Source organism: Lissotriton helveticus, chromosome 9 (genome assembly GCF_964261635.1).
Source record: "Lissotriton helveticus chromosome 9, aLisHel1.1, whole genome shotgun sequence".
Taxonomy (NCBI): Eukaryota; Metazoa; Chordata; class Amphibia; order Caudata; family Salamandridae; genus Lissotriton; species Lissotriton helveticus.
This window is the reverse complement of record NC_136070.1, coordinates 719,210,191-719,224,661: the sequence shown is the minus strand read 5'-3', so window position 1 is coordinate 719,224,661 and position 14,471 is coordinate 719,210,191. Positions and strand designations below refer to the sequence as shown.

Below are 14,471 nucleotides of genomic sequence, written 5' to 3'. Positions count from 1 at the left end.
AAGGACTGGTGAATGCAATGGGGTGCCAAGATGGCACACGCCGTGGTCACCATGATTTGCACATAGGGGATTGGGGGTTTCAATGCCCACTGCCCGTGGGTCGGGTTTGAAGTGTGCACTGGTGCAGTATACCTCAGTCCTCTGTTGGGCCCGGTGGGGGCGGCCAGCCGGCGCTAGACTCCCATTGCCTGGAGTGGGTGTGAGGACATCGCATCGGTGCCCATCCCGTGAATGCCCTGGTGGGCACAGAGGGAGCGGCGGGCTCCTCTCCCTGTGCATTGCATAGAGCCCTGTGGTTCTAGCTGGTGTCAGCCCGTGCCCTCCGCGGCGGGCACACACGGCAGCGGTGATTACCTGGCTGGGGTCTGCCCCCTGTGCTCCTGCAGCGCCTCGGTCACAGGCTCATCGTGCCAGGCGCCCCGGAGGGGTCTCTGCTCCCATGTCCGCGGCTCTCCGTCTCCCGTGAGCTCCTGGCGGCCTCCGGCGCCCCTCCATGCGTCGAGCGCCCCCGTCCTCCTCCTCGCCGCCGCCGCGGGCTCCCGGAGCCTCCCCGGCTCCCATGCCCCGGCCCGGGGGCGTCGGCTCCTGCAGCTGCCGCAGCTGCTGCTCTGGCGGCGGCCGCAGCTCTGCCGGGGGGCGGTAGGGGGCAGCCGAGCCGCATCACATGCCGCCGCCTCTCCTCAGAGCCCTCCTCCGCCGAGCGGGGAAGGAAGGGGCGCGCTGCGCGGCTCCGAGCCGGGGCGCTGCTCACCCACCCCGGGGGCGCCTCAGCCCGTCCCCGACCGGCGGGGCCCGGGCTCTGCCAGACTCCGGTCAGTAATGGAGGACTGCGGCAGCTAGGAGCCCCGAGGCTCGGAGGGCAGCCCAGCAGGTGCGGCGCCTGCTGCTGCCACAGGTGCACAGTGTCCGATCACTGGGAAAACATGTCAAATCATTGACCTGCGTGGAACAGGCAGCGTTACTGGCTCACATCCCATCGGAAGCCGGGCCCAGTTTTCAGTTGTAATGGTTCCTTAAAATGTGATCTTTTGCTGAACGTTGTCATTTAAAAGGCCAAAAAGGTTCATTTTGCGATACGCGAGACACAGTCAACGTAGAGAGCCCCAAAATACACGCTGGTAATAAATTCCGAGGTCGTTGTCCATTGTGGCGCACCAAAGATATTAAAATCAGATTCCGGAGTGAGATTAGGCGGGGCGGTTTTCATCACATTTTAGGATGTCCGCTGAGGTCAAATCCAATCCTCCGTAGTTCGTGCAACCCTCGGGATAACATCAAAACCACATTTCGACGCCAGGCGAGGGGATTAGTTCGAGAGTCTCCGGCGCTGCAGTCTACACGGACGTGGAAGAAGAGGCGTGTGTTTTTTGTATTTGTATATGGCGTGCATTTCCATCGTAGAGCGCACACGCAGCCTCGAGGCGCTCGCAGTCTTCCGCGGTGCCTGGTTCACAGGGCCAGTCGTCTCTGCAGCACGCACGCCTGGGCGGAGCCTCGCTTTAGAAGCTGGCTAGTTATTCATTTTACGCGGCTAAGGGAGAAATGTCCCTTGCGGCCGCCAGATCCGCAGTCCAGCTGCTCGAGCCCACCGAGGAAGCCGGATCGGCGGGGCGGAGGGAGTGGGGGTGTCACCCACGGGTACCGCACTCCATTAAGCAATGATAGTGTTAAACTACGTGTCGTTCCTCGGCAGCTGCCCCTCTGGCGGAGATGTGCACTGTGTGTTCTGATCAGTGAATGCTCCTGTCTCAAGAATCCCTTCCTCCGAGAGGGTCGCGCGTGCTTCCGAGATAGGTTATCTATTAATGTGCTTACACGAGGCCTCCTACTGAATATACGGACGTGGGGGGGGGGGGGGGGGGCGGTCAAGACTTGTTTTTATGTGGCCTTATTTTAAGAGGACTAGCTTCGCTATGAGGGACTGTAGAGACGTTTTTATGCATTCACTTGTCTCTGAGCTACGCTGATTTAATAGTATCCCCGGTTTGTTTTGAGAGCCTCAGAGTGACTATGCTGTGGTGAGGCTTGGGCAGGGCTGTAGACTCGCTGTCCTTTCCCACGCTTTGCCGCTTACAAATCTGTCTGTTGCCGTTTCAGTCGCACTTCTCCAATCGAGAACATTCTGGAGCTTGCGGCTCACTTCTGGGGTCTAATGCTTTGCAGGTCTCTGCTGCCTCCCTTGCGCAAGCCACAGTCATCTTCTCAGGGGCCCGTTTGGCACATTGGTGCTTTACACGTCTCACACTATCCATTTGTCTTTGGGATACATGACAGTCTGACGTTTTTATGTCGTCTGTGCCATTACAGGGACAAGCTGCTACCCCCACCTCACAAAGGACCGTCCAGACCGAATAACCAGGCCAGGTTCCCTCTGGGCTCCCCTCTGCCAGCATGGGCGTCCGCAGAATTTTTTCTGGGGGTGGGGGAGGGGCATACTTTTGACGTTATTCACCATCCAGCCCTTTTTGACAATGTCAAAGGCCAGGAGCCTTGTCAACGGACAAATGAAAACCCGGAGTGGGGAGGGATCGAACTCAACCACGCTGATCCTGAGCACCAGGAGCAGAGGACATAGATTAAGAGACCAGTTTCTGCCCCCAGCTGGCCTCCGGAGTATATGTCCAGGAGCGTTACTGTGCTGGACTTCTTCTAGCTTCCAGAGTGCCTCCTGCAGGCATACCACACGTCACAGGTCTATATCTCTAAACGTGCTGATCGTGGTCAGGTTTTCGGTTGGCAGAGGCACCCACGGGACCGGGGCAGGCATAAGTTAACGAACGTGACTGTAGGATCAGAGCCCAGTCATGAATTCAAAAGGGATACACCTGTACCCGTAGGGGTCACTTGGGTAGTTCCAACGGTTCTGGAGTCAGGGAAATTGTCTCACCCAAAAGTTACCCCAAGACTCCGAGTCCAGAATGAAATACTTTTGTTATGCAGCGGTGAAGCTAGACCTTTGGCCTCCTGTGATGGTTCCTGCGTTTGCCGCCCCGAGACGGCCGTATGAAAGAGCGGGGCAGGGTGCTGGCGATCCCTGCGTTTGCCGCCTCTGACAGCCGCAGTTAAGAGTGGCTGTTGAGGCCACCCCCCCTAAACTCGTGCTCGGGACTGCCCCTCCCTTGCTACGCCACTGATTTCCCATATGACTGGGCACAGTCCAGGGTGAAAGGGATGGAAGCTCACCTCACTTGCAGTTCTAAATATAGCCTTATAGCTCTCCGTAGCGGGCTTTACCGGCTATTAAAGGCCCGCTGAATCGTTAAAGGCCCGAGCCGAAGGCGAGGGCCTTTAACGAGACAGCGGGACTTTACTAGCTGGTATAGCCCTGCTATTAAGGGCTATAAAGTTATTAGAACATTCTGCCACTAGAGGGCAGAATGTTCTAACAAATTAAACTAAGCGTTCTCAAAGCTCGAGGGGATATAAATCCCCTCGAGCTTCGAGAAGCCTTTGTAGAACATTGGAATGTTGCTCTGCAGGCCTTTACTGGCCCGTAGAAGCTGGGAGCACTCCATTGTCTGCCATGGAGCTCCCAACATTCCAATGTTCTAATATTCTTTCCAGATCCTCGACCCTTGTTAAACACTTGTTTTTGAGTCGATTGCAGCCTGCTGGGCTGCAAGTTTCTTGTGCCTCCTTGATGGTTAACCTACTCTAGCCACCCTCTACACTGGCTTTATTCCACTGGGCAGTGGCAGTACAGCTCCCTCTTCTTTCAGGGTAGATTAAAGCAAAAGGTTTTCTCCATATCCAAGGCTTGGGACCAGCCTTGATGGGAAATGGCAACATGCAGTTATGTTTCTATGAAGCCTCCAATTACTGGTGCAAAAGTTATAGGTTAAGAGCAAGTTATTGGCATACAATTGCCCGAAAGTATTCTTTGTGGTCGCAAGAGGAACGGCAGGGACAGCTGAAGTGCAAACTTTCTTTACATTTAGATTTTCCAGTCAATCCAGATGACATCCACGTAGTTTTTTCTTCCTGGGATTTTTAGGGTGCAGAAAGGGGTAAGCACTGAATTATCAAATGATGTATACCATTAACAGCCCCACCAGATAGTGGGAAAGTGGAGCTTGTGTAGTGTTGGCGGACAGCAGTCTTGGGCCAGGCATGGTTTGTATTCACCGTATCACATAGACACCCACTGGGTCTGCGAGGTGGCAGTCCCTAAGTCAGTGTCATGTAGGTGGTCTCATCCGTAGTGTACAAAGACAGCCTGAAGTGGAAACATGGTTTTGGGTGCTAACTTTGTTGACTATATTGACTACTATTCACCCTGCACATACTCGTTGACGTCTTGTGTGGAGTATCTGTCCAGTCGTGAAGGCCTCATCTAGCTTTTTGTGTGCAAATGTGGAAACAGTATGTGGCCTTTTTTCGAAATACCTCATCTGGATAGCTGCGCCAATCTGTGGGCCTCGTCTCCGAAGTATAAGGACTGATTAGAGAGAATGGTTACAGCAGAGCTACCTAAATGGGGTAATGTTGGCAACAGAATTTCTCAAAATGGTCTAGGTTGAGTGCAAGCAGTATATGTAGAGTGAGCTGGGTACACATTCCTTGGGGCCATAAATACAGCGTGAGGGAGTACATGTTTTGTATGAAACATGCAGTTTGACACACCGCACCAGCTCGGTCTCACCCCTTTGTTACATTGTTTTGCATTTTGTGTCTGGCTCACAGGCAACCATTTTAGCTGTCCTAGCCTATCCATCTGTCTTTGTGTGCCTGAACTCTCTTGGCTGCTTCCTAGAAGTTTGGGCATTCAGTGATGCTACGTCATAGCCCTTATTGTTGCATCCGCAGTGCATCCTTGGTAGGCCTGAGGAAGATTTAAACCCTGCAAAAATTGTAAAGTTTCTCAAAAATGTCACATTACTACATTTTGTGTAAATTGTGCTCGCAAGGGGCACTTTTATACAGTAAATGTTTGCAGCGATATATTTTCTTCTCGGACCAGTATCTCACGTGACTTTTTTTTATTTGCCCCGGCTTGAAAAATTGACAAAACAGTCAGGCAATGACAATATGGGTTCAAAGTATAATTTTCTGAAATTTCCATGAAAGTTTGTGGAAAAAAAAACTATGCACCTTCGCACACCTATTATTTGCTGGGATGAGTGAATGCCAGTGTTTATAAGGAAGCGTGGTTAGTATAAGCATGACCAAAACATGTGAAGGAGCCGGGAGCTGTTGCACTGGATATTTGGGGAGTGCGAGTTCGTAAGTGATCAGTCTCCTTTGTCAACAAGAAAATGCCCCCCCCCCCCCCACACCACAATATCCATTCAAACCATGCTAGTCTTTTAAATGCTCCCCAATGAAGCTTAATTTCCGCCCTGTTCCTGAGGTTTCTTGAAATCAGGACCCCCTAACTAAACAGGGCCTGCAAGCCCTCCTTTGTGTGCAATATGTAGAATCTCGTCCTCCAGCTGCTACCATTAGAATCTCCCCATCGAATTACCTTCTACTCATGGCACTTGCAATTCTGCCGTTCTAGCACCAGGTGGCGCTGCCTCCTGTACTACCACCAGGTGTTGCTGTCTGGGATCTTCCGAGATCCCGTTTTTTGGACCCTCGAATCCTGCTTTTGAAACTGTGTAATAGCGTTATGTTTTTTTTTCTACATGCCTTTGTCAAGATTTGTAGCTACAGCAAATAAATCTGTTCTTAAAAAGCTTTGGCTCTGTTCAGCAGTTGCATTTTAATATAGAATTATTTCCTTGTGAATGTAATGTTGGGGGGAGGGAACGGATGTGGTCTTAGTTGGACACACAGTCCACGAGTCGGCTCCATCCTCTGTGGGTTAAAGGTCAGGGTGTTTATGCAGTCTGCCACTTTCAGCCAGTGTTCTAGGAACCGTACTGACTGGGAGCGCTTTCTCGGTGTTTTTTGTCTGCGTTCTCCTTGGATCCTCAGCCCTCGCTCACCAGGGGCACAACTAGACCCGAACTTCGGGGCGGGTGGGGGCTAGAACTAAACCGTGTTGGTGGAGCTACCATTCGCACACTGGGAACCGAGACCGCACGTTTGGAAGGCCAGTAGCTTCGGGTGTACTGCGCTCACGCTTGGAAAAGACAAATGTCCGCGTCTGTTCTTTCCTGCAGTAGTACATTAAAGCCAGATCTTTTGTCTTCGCCAATGCATTCCCCCGAGACACCGAGCACTGCTGGAGCTCGGAGAGTGTCCACCAGACCTGTGAGCTTCCGATGTCTGCAAGATAGCTGGAACCAAGCGAGTCCCGTGCATGTCCGAAATGAAAGCACCGAAGGCTGCCTGGAAAAGTGTATTTTCTGATTGAAAGTAGTATGAGTTGCAAAATGATAACATGCTTCCGGGGAACAATCAGATGTGTGTGGGGCAATCACCCAACGTGCCCAATAAAGTGCTCCCACGGACGGACATTGAGAAGTAGACTTGAGGTGTGAAGAGTAAACCGGGATATAGAAAATCGTGGGATCTTATTTCTAGGTGTCACAAAATGAGACAGACTGGCCAACAGCTGAAAGGGAAGGGGTATCCACAGAGAATAATAAGCTTGGATACCTGTTCACAATGTAAAAGCATGCACATGTTGGTATTAGCATGGACCTAACCAGAGAGCTTTGCCCGTTATGGGAGGTGAAGGAAAATGATGCAAGATCGATTTTATCAAGTGATGGCTTATATCTTTTTGTTACAGTTACTTACACCGGTATCTCACGCATTTGTATTTTAGGCACATTGTGATTAGTTGATTTCCCAGAACTGCACAATTTTCAGTCAATTCCAAGCTGGATTCAAATCCAGGTTCTTAGATCAATAGCTTAGCCACTAGACCACCTTTTTTAAAAAACAAATTTTATTGATGGATTGCACACAAGGCGCAGCCCTCCGAAACTGCAAGCAAGTAGACAGCATCATATGATTGGCAATCTAAACATCATTTGAAACAGAACATTTACCCGCTCCACCCCCCCCCCCACTACCAACTCCCCCCCTCCCGGATCCCTCCCTAACCCACCGCACGATATCGTCTCATTCTTGAAAGTAGTTTCACATATAGAATAGTGTACACAATTCCTCAAATTTAGACCCCTCACACCATTCCCGTGCAATCCTCTTGTTCTACTGGTGGCTCTAACCATAGACCCCTATAGTCCGCCCATCTTTTCCATATTTTGTAGTTTTTCCTAGGGCAACCCCGGGCCTCAAAAGTAGGGCGCTCCAACCCCATACAAAAATCTAGTCCCTTCTTCCACACCACTACTGGAGGAGCCCGTGGATCTTTCAAGGCCTGAGCTACCTCTCTCTTGGCGACTGTGAGGCCCAACAACAACAGATGCCTTTTATATATATTACCCCCCACCCCTTCTAATACATGCAAGAGGCCTAATTGTGGAGTATGAGGGAGTTCCCAACACCTCAGACAAACAGTCCCACACCCCTTTCCAGAACCTGACCAAAACACTACAGCTCCATACCGTGTGAATTAAGGTGCCCACCTCTTGGCCGCATCGCAAACAGTCTGGAGACTCAATCAGACCCGCCCGCCACAGTCTCTCCCTAGTGTAATAAGCTCTGTGGAGATATTTGAATTGGATGAGCCTTAGGCGCATTGCAATAGCTGCACCTCGGGGGCTTCAAGGGCTTCCCGCCAATCTTCCTCTTCCAGCGTTCTGACATCCCTTTCCCAGGATTCCTGCAATTTGTGTAGAGAGGAGGAACAATGTGTAACTAGGGTCTGGTATATGCGGGATATTTTCTTATCTTCCAGATCGCCCATAAATACCTTCGCTTCTAGTGGGCTAAATTCAGGTAAGGAGTCGATCCCCTCCAGACTAGGTGCAATGGTGTGGCGGAATTGTAAATATTTAAAGAATTGGGTCCGAGGCATGCCATATTCCTCGATGAGATCCTGAAATGATTTAAGGGCCGTGCCGGTCATAACTTTTCCCAACGTTGAAATTCCTATGCAGTCCCAGCTTCGGAAGCCCTGCAAGGACGCCAGTGCGGGCAAACGACCATTATGCCATAGGGGGGGGGTCTCCTCAGTTAATGTACCCCACCATCCCATACGACGTAGCGCCTGCCTCCTGATCTGGAATACTACCTGGGTAGCCTGTGGCAATCTCTTCCTCAACCGCGCCGAGTATAAAATTGTATGCAGAGTATCGGACCCCATAAGGTATCGCTCAAGAGCATATGCAGGGTCCCCCTAATCCCAATACCACCATTCATTCAGGATCAGGAGATGGGAAGCCTGATAGTACGACAGGATATCGGACGTTGCCAGCCCTCCACAGTATGTTGATAAGAAGCAGGTGCGCAGCGCAACACGCACTGACCCCCTGCCCAAAGGAATTGTCCCAGCACCGAGTTGACTTGCCGAAACCAATGAGGTGAAATTGGGTAAGGGTGGTTCTGCAATTGGTATAGCAGACGTGGGAGGGCAACCATCTTAAAAATAGCCGACCGGCCATAGATAGTGAGGGGCATACAGGACCACGTTTTTATCTCTGTTCGAACCCGGTCCCAGACCGGCACTATGTTGCGCTCCCAGGAGTACATGGAGGATTCAGATAGGAACTCTCCCAAATTCTTAAGGTCCCCCATCGCCACCTGCAACGCGGACGCCCATGATCCAATTCCCGTGCGGTCTCCCAGCACCCATAGGGTGGATTTATGTGGGTTCAGGTAAAGCCCTGACGTTTCACCAAATATTTGCATTATCTCTAAAATACGCGGTCCCGGCCTATTAATATTAGTAAGGAAAAACAGGACATCATCCGCGTAAAGTGCGATTCTATCCGACGGTCCGGTCTCCCATTCAAAGCCTCGCAATTGTACGTCCATGCGCACCCATGCCGCCAGCGGATCCATGGCAAGGGCAAACAAATACGGCGAGAGGGGGCACCCCTGCCGAGTACCTCGCCCAATAGGGAATTTGGTAGATGTGGCCCCGGCCACCCTCACCGAAGCCGTCAGGTCTGTGTATAATAGTTTTAGATACGACAAAAAACGGGGCCCAAAATTAAGACGAGGCAGGAGTGCAAACAGGTAGCCCCAACTCAACGAATCAAAAGCCCTGTCTATATCTGCCAATAGGAGCGCCGCCTGTTCCCCGGTGCCTCTAACTGCTTCCACTGCGACATGAGCGCATCTGATATTCTGTCTCGTCGCCCTATGGGGCATAAACCCAGCCTGATCCGGATGGACCAGCTCTGCTATATGGGGAAGGAGACGGTTTGCCAGCGCCTTGGCCTTTATCTTAGCTTCGACGTTTAGGAGAGAAATGGGTCGGTAAGACTCATGTCTTTCCGGTGGCCTGCCGGGCTTGTGGAACACCACTACTTCCGCATGTCTCCAGTCTGCCGGAAGGCGACCTTGCTCCCTAGTCGCCTCCAAAGCTGCCCTATAGTGCGTACCCAGTTGGAGGTGGTATTTCTTAAAAAATTCACTCAGGAACCATTGGGCCCGGGAGCCTTTCCAGTATTAAGCTCCCCTAGGGCCGTGCCCCGCTCCTCAGCCGACAGGGGAAGTTCAAGGCGCTCACGTACCTCCTCCGATAACGTGTGTGGTGGTAGATCCGCGATAAATGTATCCACCCCTGCCGCCGGGAGGCACTCCCGCTGAGCATATTGATCGGCATAGTATAGTGCAAAGCTGTCCGCTAACTCCTTTGGGTCTGTGATCGAGGCCCTGGCCGCATCCCTGATCCCCGGCAGTGTCTGCGCCTGAAACGTGTTTTGGCAGAGCCTATGGAGCATTGTGCCCGACTTATCACCCCATTGATATATTCCACTAGACCACCTTTTATTCCTTAGATGATACTAGAACTTTCAAAAGAATTACAAACATTCAATTTCACCACTTCTTGTGAACACTCCTGTTCTGTTGATGTTTTAACATAGCCATTAGGCCGCATTCCCCATGCTGTCTAGTGAGTGGACCAAATGCAAAATATTTTGGTATTTGTTTTAAAACGTGTAGCATCTAGAGGAGTTGTCTCTTGTCTAAGGTTGAGGTTTATCTATTTGCATATACACAATGGTTTAAAGTTAAGTACATACAGCGCATGCATAATGGGTTACTGTGTAATCTGGTCCAGTATTACCATTGAGGGGTTCGGTGATATCTTTGGCCAGGTAGTTTTAAATGTCACCAGAAGTCTGAGATGGCAATGACAAGGTACTTATGTGTTTTTTGTATTGCAAGCTGTTTTATTCAAAGTACACCTAACAATGGGCATTGACTGAAATTAAAATGTTGAGGTTTTGTTTACTAGTCACAGATAAATTCTTGATAAAACAATAGGCAATGGGGAGCTCAGTGGATTTATGTCATTCTTTGGCTGCAGAGTTTACAGCATAACTGTGGATTTACTCTCTTTGCCACATCATTTCCAAAGTATGCAGATCTCACCAAACTTGTTGTTTACACCTCAAACGGATAAAAATTATACTGAAAATTGGCCCCTAATTTGCATTGTCGAATAATTTCGATAACCCTGGTGCTCTAAACTGCATAATCCTAGTATCCTGGACAAGGTAAAACCTTTGGACAGTGCGAAAACATCGATATTTCATAAATAACTGTGAAATATTTTCCATATTTTACTGTTCCTGAAAATATGTGGGTTTACCACTGCTTTTTGTGCAATAAAAGTACAAAAACACATAAAACATGCATTTTTACTCGAAGATGTAATAACTTCTCAGTAATCTCCAATGTATCCATCAGTTTTGAGCAGAGATTGTGGTGGGGATGAGTATCTTTTTTTAATGTGGTATTTTCTGTCATCAAAGGTAGTGCTCAACTGTTTTAAAAAAAAATCAGTTTTCAGCTTTTGGCCTTGCAATACTTTATTACAATGGCTAAACACTGCTGTGAGAGCAGTGAGGCTATATTGTAAAATATAACTATACAGCCCGTTCCCAATTTGGTAGCTCTAAATTAATTCAATAAAATACACACTTACACCTAAGCCAAACATGCACTCAGTCACTGTTTCTTTCTCTCCAAATGAAAGAAGGTTAGACAAAGATGCACACATTTAAATGTATACATGCGCAACAAAAGTTCATCATGGAAAGTAGTGTTGGCAGCCATATTAGTGAAGGAGCTGAATCCATGTAAAAATGACATTCAGTCTCGTTATGGTGAGCATCGACAGCATAAGAGACTTCTCCAGGATTACATTGAGAAAACCAGAAGGAAGGAGACAAGGGAGTAACCCCATGTGTGTGGGAAGGTGTGTGCCGCCCCATAAGCTTGCTGCACCACTCTCAAAGGGTTCCTGTAGCTTGGGGCACTCCCGGATCAATGTAATCCACGCTACAAGCACCAAGATAACACTGGCCTAAAAGTGCGAGCTAGCCGGCCGTATCGTCCTGAATGGCCGTTTCCCGGGGAACATACCAGCATCATGGAGAAGGTCATCCGGCAAGACCATTTCATACCTAGATTTCACAGAGGCAAATCATCTTTTATACCATAGGATTGTGAATTTCGGTGTTGCCCAGCGACTGGAGTGTGACCATCATCCTCAAGTAATATTGATTGGAATCAACAAGAACTAGCATGACAGTGCGAGGATCGGGCAGGAAGATGCCCACTCGGAAAACTTAAAATGCTTGAAGTGGAACTCAAGCATCATCATTGATCTCTCGGGTGCTGCCGTGGAGATCCTAAAGTCTCTTGCCTCTGTGGAGCCCAACCCGATAGTGGCCTAGGAACGTTTCACTGATTGCTTGATGGACAAATGTCCAGCCAAATGCACGAATAAGGGGGCATGCATTGAAAACCTGAAAGACCTCAATTATGCCAAGACCTACCCATCAGTTGAGATCTAAAATTGGCAGAACTTACAGGCAGCTACAATGTCATCCCCAAAATCTAGAGGTTCTACAATCACTACAGAGAGACAGGAAGGTGTTAAAAGAAAGGTATGGTCCTTAAAAAAATAGACAGGAAACTATGTGCTAAGCTTCTACATGCCTCACAGTTAAAGGACTCAAAGTTTTAGAAACTGATCAATGAAACAGACAAAGGAAGCAAGTAATGCAAATATCAGCGAGGACAGCTGGACAGAGTACCTTAAGTCACATCGTTCAGGAAACCTGATGAACGCAGCTCACTCAGAGTGGCCCTTGGAAGATCTCAAGGTGAGCACTCTCTTTGACCCACTGGAGTACACAGCATCATCAATAACCAACATCATTGAGATCACAATCTGACTGCCCCCTTGGACCAAATGAAATTCCGCAAGCGCTTGTCAAACATGTCTCTGTATGGGAACGTTTCCTGACTGATATGTTCAGTACCATAGTTGGTAAAGGGATTATTCCAGACAGCTGGAGAGGCGCAATCATCCACCCAATCTTCAGAGGAGGAACAAGTTTGTCTCCAAACAACTCCTGTCTAAAAGCTTTGTTGGACGTAGATCTCCAGTATTTTTCATCACTGCTTCTTCAAGATCTAGCACAATGGGTGCTTGAAACAGGCAGACTACCTCTAAACCTGACTGGGTTTACGAAGAGTCAAGTGACACTAACAGACCTGATGGCTTTAGGATTAATCATGAGCAGAGCAAATGACACTGGCATACCAAAGAATTAGTCTTTGTTCATGTCCTGCATGACAGTATGTGGGAAAAGCATCAGTGCTGGGGAACCCCACATAACATTTTGAGGACAATTAGGCTGCTCTATGCAAACACCTGGGTCAAGATCAAGGTCAGAGATGGAACACATTTGTTGAGGGAGGTGAGGACATTGTTTGGCCTCAGGCAGGGATGTGTCCTTGCTCCCCTCCAATTCAATGTATACACCTTAGACCTTCACCAGCACTTAACGATTTAGCATCCGATACCCTGAGTCTTGGTGGTCTCTCACTGTCGAATATCCTCTATGCAAAGGACCTGCTCCTTCTCAGTAATACCAGAATATGGCCGCAGAGACTAATTATCCGCCTAGCATCATATACAGTTGATAACCATCTAGAGATCAACCTCAAGAAAACAAGGTCATCTTACTAAATTAATGTCACTGGTGCTCCTGTAAAGTGATGGATTTAGGCCCAGATCTCTGTACTGGGGTGAATGTATGACATTGTTCTGCATTCAGTCCATCAATTTTTGTTTTTGCACTGGTGCTCCTGTAAAGCGCCCCATTACCTTCAGGTCAAGTTTGTGCTTTATAAAACTGCAAAAAAAGTAAACTCTACCTGTAAATGAGTTCCACTCGTCAATAGGACGGGGTCTCTTTATGACCGAGTCCTACTCTGTCTGCAGTAGCAGGAACTAATTCTATCTGTGTAGGAACTCCTTTAGGTCTTCTAGGTATTTGCATCTTTAGAAGTGCAACCAACTTCAGTTTTGTCTTCCTGGGAGCTGGAAAAATGTAAGCAGTATATGGAGACTGCATGGACAAATAGCAGTATGAACAGTGCTGAAGCTCAGGTGACAGTCTATGGACGTTGTGGTAGAGGTCAAAATGCACTGTAGTACATGGGAAGGAAAAAGTGGACCTGGGTAGAAAAGCAAAAGGCAAAAACTAAAATGAACAAATGGGGCTCCATGTTGGAGCCACCGGCACGGAGACGGGTCAGTGGGAGAAAGGAGGTGGCGCCCAATGGCAGTTCTTGCCACTGTGTTTGTAAATTAAAACTTTCAGCAGGAACCAGACAACGGCAACAAAGTCTGTGAATACTGAACCCCTATAAAGTCATGCGAATTCTTATTTGGCTCTAATTACCCCATGGAGGAGTTAGTGGAGCATCGGTCTGCAGGTGGCTGCAGTCTGGGCGCTACAGTAGCTATGTTTTGGCTGCCAATAAGTGCTTCTTTAACAATGCTCAGTGGTGATTTAGGAGATGTCTAGTACCAGGGTACCAAAATATGGCCAGATTACCCAGGTCGATCTTCCAAAGGCTGCCAGGTATCCAATTTTGGGTTGCTCTGGAATGGATACGATGTCACTTACTGGTTGACCCAAGGATGCTCCCCCTGTATGAGGGAGTGGCTGCGTTAATGTAGAGTACTAAGTAGAGGTGATTGTGGAAATCTGGGGGTACCAAATCACATTGTCTTGGGGATAGTGCTTGAAGGGCCAGGACCGGTGGGTAACAATGATTTTGAGAATTTCATTTCAGAAATAAATTCTTATATGGATATTCAACATACATGATATAAATATTTTGAACTGTGTCAATATCAAGAATTTTTATATGTGTCATTAGGAAAATAAACATGGCCTGAGAATGTTTCATTCTAAAAAAAAAACACGTTTTATGGCCCCAGGCTACTTTATTGCTTTATGGCCCCAGGCTACTGTATTGCTTTAATGGGGAATGAGGCTGGTTTAGTGTATTCGCCCAGATGTCATTCCTACTGAACCTTGAAGAGTCCCTCACGTGAACTGTTGCCTCTGGAAACAAGCATGAGCGTTAAAATCTCCTCTTCAGGAAGACCTTCAAACAATGGGTGTATC

General features: G+C 48.6%; 2 protein-coding genes across 4 annotated transcripts in view; one reads left to right on the top strand and one right to left on the bottom strand.

Moving 5' to 3' along the window:
- LRFN4 (leucine rich repeat and fibronectin type III domain containing 4) overlaps positions 1–818 on the bottom strand; it is a 41,722-nt gene extending 40,904 nt beyond the window's left edge. Inside the window, exon 1 of the mRNA XM_078660830.1 lies at positions 355–818. The gene's annotated coding sequence lies outside the window, so the exon portion shown is untranslated. The remainder of the gene's footprint in view (positions 1–354) is intronic.
- The window catches only part of PC (pyruvate carboxylase), a 2,151,284-nt gene that overhangs the window by 1,833,308 nt on the left and 303,505 nt on the right, over positions 1–14,471 (top strand). The gene's annotated exons all lie outside the window — the stretch shown is intronic.